The 18,783-nt window shown below is 43.9% G+C and overlaps 8 non-coding genes across 8 annotated transcripts; 3 read left to right on the top strand and 5 right to left on the bottom strand.

Moving 5' to 3' along the window:
* Positions 1–6,546: 6,546 nt before the first annotated feature.
* trnak-cuu (transfer RNA lysine (anticodon CUU)) lies at positions 6,547–6,619 on the bottom strand. The gene has a single exon. It is a non-coding gene; the product is annotated as a tRNA-Lys (tRNA).
* Positions 6,620–7,389: 770 nt separating this feature from the next.
* On the bottom strand, positions 7,390–7,463 carry trnai-aau (transfer RNA isoleucine (anticodon AAU)). Its single transcript has one exon. It is a non-coding gene; the product is annotated as a tRNA-Ile (tRNA).
* A 1,890-nt stretch (positions 7,464–9,353) lies between these two features.
* Positions 9,354–9,443, top strand: trnap-ugg (transfer RNA proline (anticodon UGG)). The gene is given in 2 exon segments: positions 9,354–9,389; positions 9,408–9,443. It is a non-coding gene; the product is annotated as a tRNA-Pro (tRNA).
* A 526-nt stretch (positions 9,444–9,969) lies between these two features.
* trnai-aau (transfer RNA isoleucine (anticodon AAU)) lies at positions 9,970–10,043 on the bottom strand. The gene has a single exon. It is a non-coding gene; the product is annotated as a tRNA-Ile (tRNA).
* A 1,889-nt stretch (positions 10,044–11,932) lies between these two features.
* trnap-ugg (transfer RNA proline (anticodon UGG)) lies at positions 11,933–12,022 on the top strand. The gene is given in 2 exon segments: positions 11,933–11,968; positions 11,987–12,022. It is a non-coding gene; the product is annotated as a tRNA-Pro (tRNA).
* A 526-nt stretch (positions 12,023–12,548) lies between these two features.
* On the bottom strand, positions 12,549–12,622 carry trnai-aau (transfer RNA isoleucine (anticodon AAU)). Its single transcript has one exon. It is a non-coding gene; the product is annotated as a tRNA-Ile (tRNA).
* A 1,879-nt stretch (positions 12,623–14,501) lies between these two features.
* On the top strand, positions 14,502–14,591 carry trnap-ugg (transfer RNA proline (anticodon UGG)). The gene is given in 2 exon segments: positions 14,502–14,537; positions 14,556–14,591. It is a non-coding gene; the product is annotated as a tRNA-Pro (tRNA).
* Positions 14,592–17,577: 2,986 nt separating this feature from the next.
* On the bottom strand, positions 17,578–17,651 carry trnai-aau (transfer RNA isoleucine (anticodon AAU)). Its single transcript has one exon. It is a non-coding gene; the product is annotated as a tRNA-Ile (tRNA).
* Between the last annotated feature and the right edge of the window lie 1,132 nt (positions 17,652–18,783).

Here is an 18,783-nt window from a genome sequence, read left to right as displayed (position 1 = left end):
CCCTGGGCCGGAGAAACAAGTCTTTCTTTTTCTTTTTCTTTCTCCGGTTTGCAGAGAAACGTTTAACTCGCGGCCTGTTCCCATTAATGATCATCAGCAACAACAGAAAGACAGAGCGGGTCTGACCGCCCCGAGATGTGGAAAAAGGATCAGTTTAGAACAAATGCATCAAATCAAATGGTCACCCGGCACCGAGAGAGGAAAAACCAAGAGGAAAAGGCAGAATGTAACAGAGAAATAAAAACCAAATGCAGACGATATAAATATTTCCCATCGTTGATGTCTCTCTGTTCCATCCCCAATCCTTCAGTGGCGGGGATAAAATTTCACTGCAAATAAATGCGAGAATCGACCCAAAGAAGAAGAAACTAAATAACCAAAAACAGCCAAACACTGGATGACACCAAAGACCTTTAAATTTTCGGTCTAATGCAATCCCGACTGAGCTATTGGGACACCAAAGCAAATGCAACTTTTCGCCATTGTCTTGCAAGAAAATATCACCCCAGCGACGCCTTACTGTTCATTACAGCACTTCATATATAAACATCACACTCATATATACCCAACCACAGTCCATAGATAAACACCGCACTCATATATACACATCCACTGTTCAAGATATAAACACCGCACTCACATACACACAACAACAGTTCATATATAAACATCACACTCATATATATACACCCACAGTTCATATATAAACATCACACTCATAAAAACACACCCACAGTTCATATATAAACATCACACTCATAAAAACACACCCACAGTTAATATATAAACATCGCACTCATATATGCACACCCACAGTTCATATATAAACATCGCACTCATATATACACACCCACAGTTCATATATAAACATCGCACTCATATAGACACACCCACAGTTCATATATAAACATCGCACTCAGATATACACACCCACAGTTCATATATAAACATCGCACTCATATATACACACCCACAGTTCATATATAAACATCACACTCATATATACACACCCACAGTTCATATATAAACATCGCACTCATATAGACACACCCAAAGTTCATATATAAACATCGCACTCAGATATACACACCCACAGTTCATATATAAACATCGCACTCATATATACACACCCACAGTTCATATATAAACATCGCACTCATAAAAACACACCCACAGTTCATATATAAACATCGCACTCATATATACACACCCACAGTTCATATATAAACATCGCACTCATAGATACACACCCACAGTTCATATATAAACATCGCACTCATATAGACACACCCACAGTTCATATATAAACATCGCACTCATATATACACACCCACAGTTCATATATAAACATCGCACTCATATATACACACCCACAGTTCATATATAAACATCGCACTCATAGATACACACCCACAGTTCATATATAAACATCGCACTCATATAGACACACCCACAGTTCATATATAAACATCGCACTCATATATACACACCCACAGTTCATATATAAACATCGCACTCATATAGACACACCCACAGTTCATATATAAACATCGCACTCAGATATACACACCCACAGTTCATATATAAACATCGCACTCATATATACACACCCACAGTTCATATATAAACATCGCACTCATAAAAACACACCCACAGTTCATATATAAACATCGCACTCATATATACACACCCACAGTTCATATATAAACATCGCACTCATAGATACACACCCACAGTTCATATATAAACATCGCACTCATATAGACACACCCACAGTTCATATATAAACATCGCACTCATATATACACACCCACAGTTCATATATAAATATCGCACTCATATATACACACCCACAGTTCATATATAAACATCGCACTCATATAGACACACCCACAGTTCACATATAAACATCGCACTCATAGATACACACCCAAAGTTCATATATAAACATCGCACTCATATAGACACACCCACAGTTCATATATAAACATCGCACTCATATATACACACCAACAGTTCATATATAAACATCGCACTCATAGATACACACCCAAAGTTCATATATAAACATCGCACTCATATAGACACACCCACAGTTCATATATAAACATCGCACTCATATATACACACCCACAGTTCATATATAAACATCGCACTCATATATGCACACCCACAGTTCATATGTCAATACTGCACTCATATATACACATCCACTGTTCGTATATAAACATCTCACTCAAATACACTCACCCACAGTTCATATTTAAACATCGCACACCTATATATACAACGACAGTTCATATATAAACATCGCACCCACATATACAAATCCACAATCCATATATCAACATCGCACTCATATATACATACCCACATTTCATATATAAACATCGCACGCATATATAAACACCCACAGTTCATACATAAACGTTGCATTCATATACACTCACCCACAGCTCAGATATAAATAGCGCATTCATTGATAGTCACCCACAGCTTATATATTAAAATCGCATTTTTTTTATTCGTGCATGCGATGTGGGCGTCGCTGGCGAGGCCAGCATTTATTACCCATCCCTAATTGGCCTTCCAGAACTGCTGCAGTCCGTGCGGAGAAGCTTCTCCCACAGTGCTGTTAGGAAGGGAGTTCCAGGATTTTGAACCAGTGACGATGAAGGAACGGCCATATATTTCCAAGTCGGTATGGTTTGTGACTTGGCGGGGAACGTGCAGGTGGTCTTGTTCCCATGTGTCTGCTGCCCTTGTCCTTCTAGGTGGTAGAGGTCGCGGGTTTGGGAGGTGCTGTCGAAGAAGCCTTGGCGAGTTGCTGCACTGCATCCTGTGGATGGTAAACACTGCAGCCACTGTGCGCCGGTGGTGAAGGGAGTGAATGTTTAGGGTGGTGTCGAGCTTCTTATGTGTTGTTGAGCTGCACTCATCCAGGCGAGTGGAGAGTATTCCATCACACTCCTGACTTGTGACTTGCAGATGGTAGAAAGGCTTTGGGGGGTCAGGAGGTGAGTCACTCGCCGCAGAATATCTAGCCTCTGACCTGCTCTTGCAGCCACAGTATTTATATGGATGGTCCAGTTAAGTTTCTGGTCAATGGTGAGCCCCAGGATGTTGATGGTGGGGGATTCGGCGATGGTAATGCCGTTGAATGTCAAGGGCAGGTGGTTAGACTGTCGCTTGTAGGAGATGGTCATTGCCTGGCCCTTGTCTGGCGCCAATGTTACTTGCCACTGATGAGCCCAAGCCTGGGTGTTGTCCAGGTCTTGCTGCATGCCGGCTCGGACTGCTTCGTTATTTGAGGGGTTACGAATGGAACTGAACACTTTGCAATCATCAGCGAACATCCCCATTTCTGACCTTATGATGGAGGGGAGGTCATTGATGAAGCAGCTGAAGATGGTTGGGCCGAGGACACTGCCCTGAGGAACTCCTGCAGCAATGTCCTGGGGCTGAGATGTTTGGCCTCCAACAACCACTACAATCTTCCTTTTTGCTAAGTATGACACCAGCCACTGGAGAGTTTACCCCCTGATTCCCATTGACTTCAATTTTACTGGAGCTCCTTGGTTCCACACTCGGTCAAATGCTGCCTTGAAATGAAGGGCAGTCACTCTCACCTCACCTCTGGAATTCAGCTCTTTTGTCCATGTTTGGACCAAGGCTGGAATGAGGTCTGCAGCCGAGTGATGCTGGCGGACCCCAAACAGAGCATCGGTGAGCAGGTTATTGGTGAGTAAGTGCCGCTTGATAGCACTGTCGACGACACCTTCCATCACTTTGCTGATGATTGATAGTGGACTGATGGGGCGGTAATTGGCCGGATTGGATTTGTCCTGCTTTTTGTGGACAGCACATACCTGGGCAATTTTCGTCGTTGTCGGGTAGATGCCAGTGTTGTAGCTGTACTGGAACAGTTTGGCTAGAGGCGCAGCTCGTTCTGGTGCACAAGTCTTCAACACTACAGCCGGGATGTTGTCGGGGCCCACAGCCTTTGCTGTATCCAGTGCACTCAGCCGTTTCTTGATATCACGTGGAGTGATTCGAATTGGCTGAAGACTGGCTTCTGTGATGGTGGAGATATCGGGAGGAAGCTGAGATGGATCATCCACTTGGCACTTCTTCCTGAAGATGGTTGCAAACGCTTCAGCCTTGTCTTTTGCACTTACGTGCTGGATTCTGCCATCATTGAGGATGGGGATGTTTACACAGCCTCCTCCTCCCGTTAGTTGTTTAATTGTCCACCACCATTCACGACTGGATGTGGCAGGACTGCAGAGCTTTAATGTGATCCGTTGGTTGTGGATTCGCTTAGCTCTGTCTATGGCATGTTGCTTCCGCTGTTTAACATGCTTGTAGTCCTGAATTGTAGCTTCACTAGGTTGGAACCTAATTTTTAGGTACGCCTGGTGCGGTTCCTGGCATGCTCTTATGCACTCCACATTGAACCAGGGTTGATCCCCTGGCTTGTTTATTAATGGTAGAGTGAGGAATATGCCGGGCCAAGATATTACAGATTATGCTGGAATACGATTCTGCTGCTGTTGATGGCCCGCAACACCTCATGGATGCCCAGTTTTGAGCTGCTAGACCTGTTCTGAATCTATCCCATTTAGCACGCTGATAGTGCCACACAACACGTTGGATGGTATCTTCATTGCGAAGACGGGACTTCGTCTCCACGAGGACGGTGCGGTGGTCACTCCTACCAATACTGTCATGGACAGATGCATTTGCGACAGGTAGATTGGTGACGACGAGGTCAAGTAACTTTTTCCATCGTGTTGGTTCTCTCACCATCTGCCGCAGTTCCAGTCTGGCAGCTATGTCCTTCGGGCCTCGGCCAGCTCAGTCAGCAGTGATACGACCGAGCCACTCTTGGTGATGGACATTGAAGTCCTCCATCTGGAGTACATCCTGTGCCCTTGCTACCCTCAGTGCTTCCCCCAAGTGGTGTTCAACATGGAGGAGGATTGATACATCAGCTGAGGGAGGGCGGTTGGTGGTAATCTGCAGGAGCTTTTCTTGCACTTGTTTGACCTGATGCCATGAGATTTCATGGGGTCCAGAGTCAATGTTGAGGACTCCCAGGGCCACTCCCTCCTGACTGTATATCACTGCACCGCCACCTCTGGTCGGTCTGTCCTGCCGGTGGGACAGGACATGCACAGGGATGGTGATGGAAGAATCTTGGACGTTGGCTGAAAGGTATGATTCTGCAAGTATGGCGATGTCATGCTGTTGCTTGACTAGTCAGTGGGACAGCTCTCCCAATTTTGGCACAAGTCCCCAGATGTTAGTGAGGAGGACTTTGCAGGGTCGACTGGGCTTGGTTTGCCTTTGTCGTGTCCGGTGCCTAGTGGTCCGATGCCGGGTGGTCCGTCCGGTTTTATTCTTATTATGACTTTTATTAGCGAGATTTTACAACTGAGTGGCTTGCTAGGCCTTTTCAGAGGGCAATTAAGAATCAACCACATTGCTGTGGCTCATTTATACTCACTCACAGTTCACATATAAACATCGCATTCATATATACTCACCCACAGTTCATATATAAACATCGCACTCATATTTTTACACCCACAGTTCACATATAAACATCGCTCTCATATATAAACTCATTCGGTTTATAAAGCAACAGCGCGCTCATACACCCACACCCAGTTTATAGTAGCAGATCGGTACCGATCGCCGATAGAGCTCTCAGATTCCGAGAGTCCGAAGGAGCAGCGACCGAACAAATTCTGGATCTCATCCTTAACACAGACCGGTCGATCCACCTGTAAAATTACATCGCACTTGGATATCAGGGAGGGTAATGGTTTCTGAGAATGTATCAGGGAGCCTAATGGCTTCTTAGTGGCGATCCATCGGGGCAAGGGGATCTCAGAGAGGGGAAGGGACTGTCAGAGGGTATCAGAGAGTGCAAGGGGATCTCATAGCGGGGAAGGGATAGTCAGATGTCATCAGAAAGTGTCAGGGGGCTCAGAGAAGGGAAGGGACTGTCAGAGGGCATCGGAGAGTACATTAAGAACTGAGAGAGGGGAAGGACTGCCGAGTCTGAGAGAGTGTAAGGGGGCTCAGGGCAGATCTGTGTAAGGGGCACTCAGTGGGTATGAGAGAAGGTAAAGAACGCTGACAAGGTTCAAAGATGATCATGGACTCTCTGAGGTCAGAGACAGAGTGTATCAGAGAAGTTAAGGAGCTCAGCGAGAATCAAAGAGGGGAAGGGGGGCTCAGGATGTATCAGAGAGGCGAATGGATCCAGAGATCTCATCTTCTAAATGTTACAATTTCTAACCTTCAACATTTTTTATAACAGCAATAAATGAAGCCGATTGAACCGATAATCTGCCGTGTCCCATCTGGAGGGAATGAGAAGGTAGAATCGGGAGGGACTGGATATTTGGCAACGCTCAAGGTTTCATTTCACACAGCTCAGTGTTGTGTCTGTTTTTTAACTGGATTTCATGAACTCGAGAAAAGAGGTTGCAATTTGAAAATTTTATTACCCATTGTGAAAAATAGAACACAAATCGCCCAACGTGGGGCTCGAACCCACGACCCTGAAATTAAGAGTCTCATGCTCTACCGACTGAGCTAGCCGGGCTGGTTGCTAAAATTTTTCCCATTCTATTATTGTAGAGAGACAGCTGTTGGCTTTGCTGCAGGGGTTCAGTTCGTTCTGCAATCTCAGGGTTTCTCCTTCTGTGCACCTGATTTTCATTCTGGAGTCAGTCTGATGCCTTTTGCACGTCATTCAGCACCACGCTGAGCTGAAAAGGAACATCGGAACAGGAGAGGGCCATTCAGCCCCTCTTCCTGCTGTGCCATTCAATTCGATCATGACGTGATCTGCAACTCAACTCTCCTTCCCCGCCTTGGACACAAATCCCTTGGAACCCAAACCGAGAAATGATCGACCAATATCAGTCTTGAAAATTTGAATTGAGCCACAATCCACATCCTTTTGGCCGAGAGAGTTCCAGCTTTCGGCCGTATTTTGTTTGCTAAAGTAATTCCTGATTTCTTGCCTGATTGGTCTGTCTCCAATTTCAAGATTAAAACACCTCATTATGGATTCCGCCAACATAGAGAGAGATGACACAAAGATAGACAGAATTATAAGCAGTGCAGATGGAAGAATGAGATCACAGAGAGATATTACTCGATTAAGTGAATGGGCAAAACTGCGGCAAATGGATTTCAACGTATGCAAGTTTGAGGCCGTCCACTTTGGACCTCAAAAAGATAGATCAGAAAACATATTAATGGATGTTACTCCAAAAAATTGACCTCATGACATTTTGTGTGGATTCGCTTGTTTCTCAAGTCTGCCAAACTTTTAAAAGTTACCAAAATATTGCAATAGGAACCTTATGGCCCGTACGGGGATCGAACCCGCGACCTTGGCGTTATTAGCACCACGCTCTAACCAACTGAGCTAACCGGCCATGTAGACATGTTAGCTTTATGGGCTTACCCGCGTGTTGGGTAGTTTGTGTTTATTTTTACACCAGCTGACAGGGTTTTACAACGAATATTGAAGAAACCACATCCCTGAAACATTGTTACTTGTTTCTGTATATACTGTCGAGGATGTAGATCAAAATTAACAAACAAAGAGCACTTTAATGTAACAAATTAAATTCCGATCAATATTATTTTACTAACAATCAACAGCCCATCCATAAAACACTGCCCCGCTATAAAACCTGTGGGCAGGACCCTGAGCTGCGGTGAAAATGATATCACCGCAACGTGATTCGATCACGCTGCGTTTTGACGTTGAGTCAGATGTCTGTCTGTCTATCTGTCTGTCTGTTTATCCGTCTGATTGGGTCTCGGCCTTATTCTCAGGCCAGGCTTTTTGTTTGCTGGCTGCAGGCCTCGCTCCCCGACTGACTGAACAACTACCGGGCCGTGTGTCAGAATCAATGACTGTGACTGACTGTCTGCCCATTTATGGCCACATTTCTGAGTTCCTGCCTTCGCTCTGTGTCGCAGGCCTGTCTCTGTCCCTTAGGATCACAACACACCCACAAGCTTCACGACTGAACGCAGGTTTGGACAGTCTGTCCTCGCAGGTCCTTCGGAAGCTAATGATTTTGAACTGAATTATTTTTCCTGAGTGACTTGTGAAGTTTTGTTCAGTGATATGTTTGCGAAAGAGAACGGAGGAAATAGTTAGTGTGCAACTCGACATTTCTCTACATCGGAATAGAAAACGTGATTGGATGGATATAAGAGGTCTGAAAGGATGGCCGATCGGCTGTGGGTGGCACCGAATTCTGCAATGGCTGCAGTCGTTCATTACCGGTAATGAAAATGAGGTAATATACTACCACAAGCTGCCGGTGAAAATCATTCAATTTCCCAAACTTGACCCACCGAATCAAATGAAGCTGCTGGGAAAGCTACAAGACAACGCCGGTCTATCGGGCATCGTTTGAAGCAACTGGCAGTTTAAAGTAACATCTACAGCCATGCAAGTACTGCCATGTGCCGCTGCGATCGCCGAGTGGTTGAAGCGTTAAATTCAAGATCAAATGGAGTTTTCCTTCGCAGGTTTGATTTCTGCTCGCTGAATTATTGTTGAAAGATCCGTTCAATGCTCAAATGAATGAACTGGATCTAACTCACTTCATTTATCTCCCTCAGAGCATGAGAGATACTCGAGCGTGGCCGGCGCTTTTAATTGGGTGCCCAATGTACTCTTGCAAAATTCAAATACACAAGAAAGAATCTTGCCCAATCTGCAACTAAAATTCTGCTACTTTGCAGAACCACCCATTTATAAGCGACTTTATTTACATGAATCTCTCTATCTCTCCTTGTCTCTTGTCTCGATGTTGTCCCCTGATGGACTTCTCAGGCTTCCTGGAACGGTAAAGGCTGATCTAACCTGCAACACCAGCAGGGAAAGGTAAAGGAAAAAAAGACTGAGACGGTCGGAAAAGTAAAGGTGCAACCCAGCTGATAAATTCGTAGCGAATGTCTCCACATTTTAGTCTCTTCGCCCTCACAGTGAAAGAAAACAGCAATCTGAGTAAAATATACTTATGATAGCTTGTACACTCTGACGATGCCGAGACAGATGCCAACGTAGCTTCAGATTAACTAATTCTGAAAAGTATTATTTGAAAAAACAAGTCGTACATTGTAAACAAATTTAGTAAAGAGAGGCTAATATTGGTGACTGGAAATAGGTCGTGTACAACTTGATATTGCTGTATTTTGGAATAGAAAACGAGATTGGGTGGACAGAAGCGGTTGGAAAGGATAGCCGATCGGCTGAAGACTATGGTGAAATTTTAGACCGGCTGCAGGGCGTTGTAGCAAGCGGTTCGTTGGTCTAGGGGTATGATTCTCGCTTTGGGCGTTTTTCTAATGGAATATGCGAGAGGTCCCGGGTTCAAATCCCGGACGAGCCCTGTTATCTCACTGCGTTTTAGTGAAAAGTCACCAATTGGATTCTGACATCTTTGCAGTTGTTCGAATTGAATTATATTTGAGCTCCAGAGGACAAAGTGCAGAAGTTTCCAAGGCGCAACACACACGGAGTAAATAAAATGTCTCAAAATGATGTGGAGATTGAAGCTGAATGTGAATTTACCCCAATTTAGGCGGTCTCATTGATATTAGATGACGGGATCGAGAACCACATATCCAAGTTTGCCGATGACACAAAGATAGACAGAATTATAAGCAGTGTGGATGGAAGAATGAGATTACAGAGAGATATTACTAGATTAAGTGAATGGGCAAAACTGCGGCAAATGTATTTCAACGTAAGCAAGTTTGAGGCCGTCCACTTTGGACCTCAAAAAGATAGATCTGAAAACATATTAATGGATGTTACTCCAAAAAATTGACCTCATGACATTTTTTGTGGATTCGCTTGTTTCTCAAGTCTGCCAAACTTTTAAAAGTTACCAAAATATTGCAATAGGAACCTTATGGCCCGTACGGGGATCGAACCCGCGACCTTGGCGTTATTAGCACCACGCTCTTACCAACTGAGCTAACCAGCCATGTAGACATTTCAGCTTTATGGGCTTACCCGCGTGTTGGGTAGTTTGTGTTTATTTTTACACCAGCTGACAGGGTTTGACAACGAATATTGAAGAAACCACATCCCTTAAACATTGTTACTTGTTTCTGTATATACTGTCGAGGATGTAGATCAAAATTAACAAACAAAGAGCACTTTAATGTAAAAATTAAATTCCGATCAATATTATTTTACGAACAATCAACAGCCCATCCATAAAACACTGCCCCGCTATAAAACCTGTGGGCAGGACCCTGAGCTGCGGTGAAAATGATATCACCGCAACGTGATTCGATCACGCTGCGTTTTGACGTTGAGTCAGATGTCTGTCTGTCTATCTGTCTGTCTGTTTATCCGTCTGATTGGGTCTCGGCCTTATTCTCAGGCCAGGCTTTTTGTTTGCTGGCTGCAGGCCTCGCTCCCCGACTGACTGAACAACTACCGGGCCGTGTGTCAGAATCAATGACTGTGACTGACTGTCTGCCCATTTATGGCCACATTTCTGAGTTCCTGCCTTCGCTCTGTGTCGCAGGCCTGTCTCTGTCCCTTAGGATCACAACACACCCACAAGCTTCACGACTGAACGCAGGTTTGGTCAGTCTGTCCTCGCAGGTCCTTCGGAAGCTAATGATTTTGAACTGAATTATTTTTCCTGAGTGACTTGTGAAGTTTTGTTCAGTGATATGTTTGCGAAAGAGAACGGAGGAAATAGTTAGTGTGCAACTCGACATTTCTCTACATCGGAATAGAAAACGTGATTGGATGGATAGAAGAGGTCTGAAAGGATGGCCGATCGGCTGTGGGTGGCACCGAATTCTGCAGTGGCTGCAGTGGTTCATTACCGGTAATGAAAATGAGGTAATATACTACCACAAGCTGCCGGTGAAAATCATTCAATTTCCCAAACTTGACCCACCGAATCAAATGAAGCTGCTGGGAAAGCTACAAGACAACGCCGGTCTATCGGGCATCGTTTGAAGCAACTGGCAGTTTAAAGTAGCATCTACAGCCATGTAAGTACTGCCATGTGCCGCTGCGATCGCCGAGTGGTTGAAGCGTTAAATTCAAGATCAAATGGAGTTTTCCTTCGCAGGTTTGATTTCTGCTCGCTGAATTATTGTTTAAAGATCCGTTCAATGCTCAAATGAATGAACTGGATCTAACTCACTTCATTTATCTCCCTCAGAGCATGAGAGATACTCGAGCGTGGCCGGCGCTTTTAATTGGGTGCCCAATGTACTCTTGCAAAATTCAAATACACAAGAAAGAATCTTGCCCAATCTGCAACTAAAATTCTGCTACTTTGCAGAACCACCCATTTATAAGCGACTTTATTTACATGAATCTCTCCATCTCTCCTTGTCTCTTGTCTCTATGTTGTCCCCTGATGGACTTCTCAGGCTTCCTGGAACGGTAAAGGCTGATCTAACCTGCAACACCAGCAGGGAAAGGTAAAGGAAAAAAAGACTGAGACGGTCGGAAAAGGAAAGGTGCAACCCAGCTGATAAATTCGTAGCTAATGTCTCCACATTTTTGTCTCTTCGCCCTCACAGTGAAAGAAAACAGCAATCTGAGTAAAATATACTTATGATAGCTTGTACACTCTGACGATGCCGAGACAGATGCCAACGTAGCTTCAGATTAACTAATTCTGAAAAGTATTATTTGAAAAAACAAGTCGTACATTGTAAACGAATTTAGTAAAGAGAGGCTAATATTGGTGACTGGAAATAGGTCGTGTACAACTTGATATTGCTGTATTTTGGAATAGAAAACGAGATTGGGTGGACAGAAGCGGTTGGAAAGGATAGCCGATCGGCTGAAGACTATGGTGAAATTTTAGACCGGCTGCAGAGCTTTCTAGCAAGCGGCTCGTTGGTCTAGGGGTATGATTCTCGCTTTGGGCGTTTTTCTAATGGAATATGCGAGAGGTCCCGGGTTCAAATCCCGGACGAGCCCTGTTATCTCACTGCTTTTTAGTGAAAAGTCACCATTTGGATTCTGACATCTTTGCAGTTGTTCGAATTGAATTATATTTGAGCTCCAGAGGACAAAGTGCAGAAGTTTCCAAGGCGCAACACACACGGAGTAAATAAAATGTCTCAAGATGATGTGGAGATTGAAGCTGAATGTGAATTTACCCCAATTTAGGCGGTCTCATTGATATTAGATGACGGGATCGAGAACCACATATCCAAGTTTGCCGATGACACAAAGATGGACAGAATTATAAGCAGTGCAGATGGAAGAATGAGATCACAGAGAGATATTACTAGATTAAGTGAATGGGCAAAACTGCGGCAAATGGATTTCAACGTAAGCAAGTTTGAGGCCGTCCACTTTGGACCTCAAAAAGATAGATCAGAAAACATATTAATGGATGTTACTCCAAAAAATTGACCTCATGACATTTTGTGTGGATTCGCTTGTTTCTCAAGTCTGCCAAACTTTTAAAAGTTACCAAATTATTGCAATAGGAACGTTATGGCCCGTACGGGGATCGAACACGCGACCTTGGCGTTATTAGCACCACGCTCTAACCAACTGAGCTAACCGGCCATGTAGACATCTTAGCTTTATGGGCTTACCCGCGTGTTGGGTAGTTTGTGTTTATTTTTACACCAGCTGACAGGGTTTGACAACGAATATTGAAGAAACCACATCCCTTAAACATTGTTACTTGTTTCTGTATATACTGTCGAGGATGTAGATCAAAATTAACAAACAAAGAGCACTTTAATGTAAAAATTAAATTCCGATCAATATTATTTTACGAACAATCAACAGCCCATCCATAAAACACTGCCCCGCTATAAAACCTGTGGGCAGGACCCTGAGCTGCGGTGAAAATGATATCACCGCAACGTGATTCGATCACGCTGCGTTTTGACGTTGAGTCAGATGTCTGTCTGTCTATCTGTCTGTCTGTTTATCCGTCTGATTGGGTCTCGGCCTTATTCTCAGGCCAGGCTTTTTGTTTGCTGGCTGCAGGCCTCGCTCCCCGACTGACTGAACAACTACCGGGCCGTGTGTCAGAATCAATGACTGTGACTGACTGTCTGCCCATTTATGGCCACATTTCTGAGTTCCTGCCTTCGCTCTGTGTCGCAGGCCTGTCTCTGTCCCTTAGGATCACAACACACCCACAAGCTTCACGACTGAACGCAGGTTTGGTCAGTCTGTCCTCGCAGGTCCTTCGGAAGCTAATGATTTTGAACTGAATTATTTTTCCTGAGTGACTTGTGAAGTTTTGTTCAGTGATATGTTTGCGAAAGAGAACGGAGGAAATAGTTAGTGTGCAACTCGACATTTCTCTACATCGGAATAGAAAACGTGATTGGATGGATAGAAGAGGTCTGAAAGGATGGCCGATCGGCTGTGGGTGGCACCGAATTCTGCAGTGGCTGCAGTGGTTCATTACCGGTAATGAAAATGAGGTAATATACTACCACAAGCTGCCGGTGAAAATCATTCAATTTCCCAAACTTGACCCACCGAATCAAATGAAGCTGCTGGGAAAGCTACAAGACAACGCCGGTCTATCGGGCATCATTTGAAGCAACTGGCAGTTTAAAGTAGCATCAACAGCCATGTAAGTACTGCCATGTGCCGCTGCGATCGCCGAGTGGTTGAAGCGTTAAATTCAAGATCAAATGGAGTTTTCCTTCGCAGGTTTGATTTCTGCTCGCTGAATTATTGCTTAAAGATCCGTTCAATGCTCAAATAAATGAACTGGATCTAACTCACTTCATTTATCTCTCTCAGAGCATGAGAGATACTCGAGCGTGGCCGGCGCTTTTAATTGGGTGCCCAATGTACTCTTGCAAAATTCAAATACACAAGAAAGAATCTTGCCCAATCTGCAACTAAAATTCTGCTACTTTGCAGAACTAAGCGACTTTATTTACATGAATCTCTCTATCTCTCCTTGTCTCTTGTCTCTATGTTGTCCCCTGATGGACTTCTCAGGCTTCCTGGAACGGTAAAGGCTGATCTCACCTGCAACACCAGCAGGGAAAGGTAAAGGAAAAAAAGACTGAGACGGTCGGAAAAGTAAAGTTGCAGCCCAGCTGATAAATTCGTAGCTAATGTCTCCACATTTTTGTCTCTTCGCCCTCACAGTGAAAGAAAACAGCAATGTGAGTAAAATATACTTATGGTAGCTTGTATACTCTGACGATGCCGAGACAGATGCCAATGTAGCTTCAGATTAACTAATTCTGAAAAGTATTATTTGAAAAAACAAGTCGTACATTGTAAACGAATTTAGTAGAGAGGCTAATATTGGTGACTGGAAATAGGTCGTGTACAACTTGATATTGCTGTATTTTGGAATAGAAAACGAGATTGGGTGGAGAGAAGCGGTTGGAAAGGATCGCCGATCGGCTGAAGACTATGGTGAAATTTTAGACCGGCTGCAGGGCGCTTTTTAGCAAGCGGCTCGTTGGTCTAGGGGTATGATTCTCGCTTTGGGCGTTTTTCTAATGGAATATGCGAGAGGTCCCGGGTTCAAATCCCGGACGAGCCCTGTTATCTCACTGCTTTTTAGTGAAAAGTCACCAATTGGATTCTGACATCTGTGCAGTTGTTCGAATTGAATTATATTTGCGCTCCAGAGGACAAAGTGCAGAAGTTTCCAAGGCGCAACACACACGGAGTAAATAAAATGTCTCAAGATGATGTGGAGATTGAAGCTGAATGTGAATTTACCCCAATTTAGGCGGTCTCATTGATATTAGATGACGGGATCGAGAACCACATATCCAAGTTTACCGATGACACAAAGATAGACAGAATTATAAGCAGTGTGGATGGAAGAATGAGATTACAGAGAGATATTACTAGATTAAGTGAATGGGCAAAACTGCGGCAAATGGATTTCAACGTAAGCAAGTTTGAGGCCGTCCACTTTGGACCTCAAAAAGATAGATCAGAAAACATATTAATGGATGTTACTCCAAAAAATTGACCTCATGACATTTTGTGTGGATTCGCTTGTTTCTCAAGTCTCCCAAACTTTTAAAAGTTACCAAAATATTGCGACCTTGGCGTTATTAGCACCACGCTCTAACCAACTGAGCTAACCAGCCATGTAGACATCTCAGCTTTATGGGCTTACCCGCGTGTTGGGTAGTTTGTGTTTATTTTTACACCAGCTGACAGGGTTTTACAACGAATATTGAATAAACCACATCCCTTAAACATTGTTACTTGTTTCTGTATATACTGTCGAGGATGTAGATCAAAATTAACAAACAAAGAGCACTTTAATGTAACAAATTAAATTCCGATCAATATTATTTTACTAACAATCAACAGCCCATCCATAAAACACTGCCCCGCTATAAAACCTGTGGGCAGGACCCTGAGCTGTCTGTCTCTCTGTCTGTTTATCCGTCTGATTGGGTCTCGGCCTTATTCTCAGGCCAGGCTTTTTGTTTGCTGGCTGCAGGCCTCGCTCCCCGACTGACTGAACAACTACCGGGCCGTGTGTCAGAATCAATGACTGTGACTGACTGTCTGCCCATTTATGGCCACATTTCTGAGTTCCTGCCTTCGCTCTGTGTCGCAGGCCTGTCTCTGTCCCTTAGGATCACAACACACCCACAAGCTTCACGACTGAACGCAGGTTTGGACAGTCTGTCCTCGCAGGTCCTTCGGAAGCTAATGATTTTGAACTGAATTATTTTTCCTGAGTGACTTGTGAAGTTTGGTTCAGTGATATGTTTGCGAAAGAGAACGGAGGAAATAGTTAGAATGCAACTCGACATTTCTCTACATCGGAATAGAAAACGTGATTGGATGGATATAAGAGGTCTGAAAGGATGGCCGATCGGCTGTGGGTGGCACCGAATTCTGCAGTGGCTGCAGTCGTTCATTACCGGTAATGAAAATGAGGTAATATACTACCACAAGCTGCCGGTGAAAATCATTCAATTTCCCAAACTTGACCCACTGAATTAAATGAAGCTGCTGGGAAAGCTGCAAGACAACGCCGGTCTATCGGGCATCGTTTGAAGCAACTGGCAGTTTAAAGTAACATCTACAGCCATGTAATTACTGCCATGTGCCGCTGCGATCGCCGAGTGGTTGAAGCGTTAAATTCAAGATCAAATGGAGTTTTCCTTCGCAGGTTTGATTTCTGCTCGCTGAATTATTGTTGAAAGATCCGTTCAATGCTCAAATGAATGAACTGGATCTAACTCACTTCATTTATCTCTCTCAGAGCATGAGAGATACTCGAGCGTGGCCGGCGCTTTTAATTGGGTGCCCAATGTACTCTTGCAAAATTCAAATACACAAGAAAGAATCTTGCCCAATCTGCAACTAAAATTCTGCTACTTTGCAGAACCACCCATTTATAAGCGACTTTATTTACATGAATCTCTCTATCTCTCCTTGTCTCTTGTCTCTATGTTGTCCCCTGATGGACTTCTCAGGCTTCCTGGAACGGTAAATGCTGATCTAACCTGCAACACCAGCAGGGAAAGGTAAAGGAAAAAAAGACTGAGACGGTCGGAAAAGTAAAGGTGCAACCCAGCTGATAAATTCGTAGCTAATGTCTCCACATTTTTGTCTCTTCGCCCTCACAGTGAAAGAAAACAGCAATGTGAGTAAAATATACTTATGGTAGCTTGTATACTCTGACGATGCCGAGACAGATGCCAATGTAGCTTCAGATTAACTAATTCTGAAAAGTATTATTTGAAAAAACAAGTCGTACATTGTAAACGAATTTAGTAAAGAGAGGCTAATATTGGTGACTGGAAATAGGTCGTGTACAAGTTGATATTGGGGTATTTTGGAATAGAAAACGAGATTGGGTGGACAGAAGCGGTTGGAAAGGATAGCCGATCGGCTGAAGACTATGGTGAAATTTTAGACCGGCTGCAGGGCGTTTTTTAGCAAGCGGCTCGTTGGTCTAGGGGTATGATTCTCGCTTTGGGCGTTTTTCTAATGGAATATGCGAGAGATCCCGGGCGAGCCCTGTTATCTCACTGCTTTTTAGTGAAAAGTCACCAATTGGATTCTGACATCTTTGCAGTTGTTGGAATTGAATTATATTTGCGCTCCAGAGGACAAAGTGCAGAAGTTTCCAAGGCGCAACACACACGGAGTAAATAAAATGTCTCAAGATGATGTGGAGATTGAAGCTGAATGTGAATTTACCCCAATTTAGGCGGTCTCATTGATATTAGATGACGGGATCGAGAACCACATATCCAAGTTTGCCGATGACACAAAGATCGACAGAATTATAAGCAGTGTGGATGGAAGAATGAGATTACAGAGAGATATTACTAGATTAAGTGAATGGGCAAAACTGCGGCAAATGGATTTCAACGTAAGCAAGTTTGAGGCCGTCCACTTTGGACCTCAAAAAGATAGATCAGAAAACATATTAATGGATGTTACTCCAAAAAATTGACCTCATGACATTTTGTGTGGATTCGCTTGTTTCTCAAGTCTGCCAAACTTTTAAAAGTTACCAAAATATTGCAATAGGAACCTTATGGCCCGTACGGGGATCGAACCCGCGATCTTGGCGTTATTAGCACCACGCTCTAACCAACTGAGCTAACCGGCCATGTAGACATCTTAGCTTTATGGGCTTACCCGCGTGTTGGGTAGTTTGTGTTTATTTTTACACCAGCTGACAGGGTTTTACAACGAATATTGAATAAACCACATCCCTTAAACATTGTTACTTGTTTCTGTATATACTGTCGAGGATGTAGATCAAAATTAACAAACAAAGAGCACTTTAATGTAACAAATTAAATTCCGATCAATATTATTTTACTAACAATCAACAGCCCATCCATAAAACACTGCCACGCTATAAAACCTGTGGGCAGGACCCTGAGCTGTCTGTCTCTCTGTCTGTTTATCCGTCTGATTGGGTCTCGGCCTTATTCTCAGGCCAGGCTTTTTGTTTGCTGGCTGCAGGCCTCGCTCCCCGACTGACTGAACAACTACCGGGCCGTGTGTCAGAATCAATGACTGTGACTGACTGTCTGCACATTTATGGCCACATTTCTGAGTTCCTGCCTTCGCTCTGTGTCGCAGGCCTGTCTCTGTCCCTTAGGATCACAACACACCCACAAGCTTCACGACTGAACGCAGGTTTGGTCAGTCTGTCCTCGCAGGTCCTTCGGAAGCTAATGATTTTGAACTGAATTATTTTTCCTGAGTGACTTGTGAAGTTTGGTTCAGTGATATGTTTGCGAAAGAGAACGGAGGAAATAGTTAGTGTGCAACTCGACATTTCTCGACATCGGAATAGAAAACGTGATTGGATGGATAGAAGAGGTCTGAAAGGATGGCCGATCGGCTGTGGGTGGCACCGAATTCTGCAGTGGCTGCAGTGGTTCATTACCGGTAATGAAAATGAGGTAATATACTACCACAAGCTGCCGGTGAAAATCATTCAATTTCCCAAACTTGACCCACCGAATCAAATGAAGCTGCTGGGAAAGCTACAAGACAAAGCCGGTCTATCGGGCATCGTTTGAAGCAACTGGCAGTTTAAAGTAGCATCCACAGCCATGTAAGTACTGCCATGTGCCGCTGCGATCGCCGAGTGGTTGAAGCGTTAAATTCAAGATCAAATGGAGTTTTCCTTCGCAGGTTTGATTTCTGCTCGCTGAATTATTGTTGAAAGATCCGTTCAATGCTCAAATAAATGAACTGGATCTAACTCACTTCATTTATCTCTC

The sequence above is a fragment of the Heptranchias perlo genome, chromosome 20 (assembly GCF_035084215.1).
Source record: "Heptranchias perlo isolate sHepPer1 chromosome 20, sHepPer1.hap1, whole genome shotgun sequence".
Taxonomy (NCBI): domain Eukaryota; kingdom Metazoa; phylum Chordata; class Chondrichthyes; order Hexanchiformes; family Hexanchidae; genus Heptranchias; species Heptranchias perlo.
The sequence above is the reverse complement of the archived record's forward strand: the minus strand, read 5'-3'. Positions and strand labels throughout refer to the sequence as shown.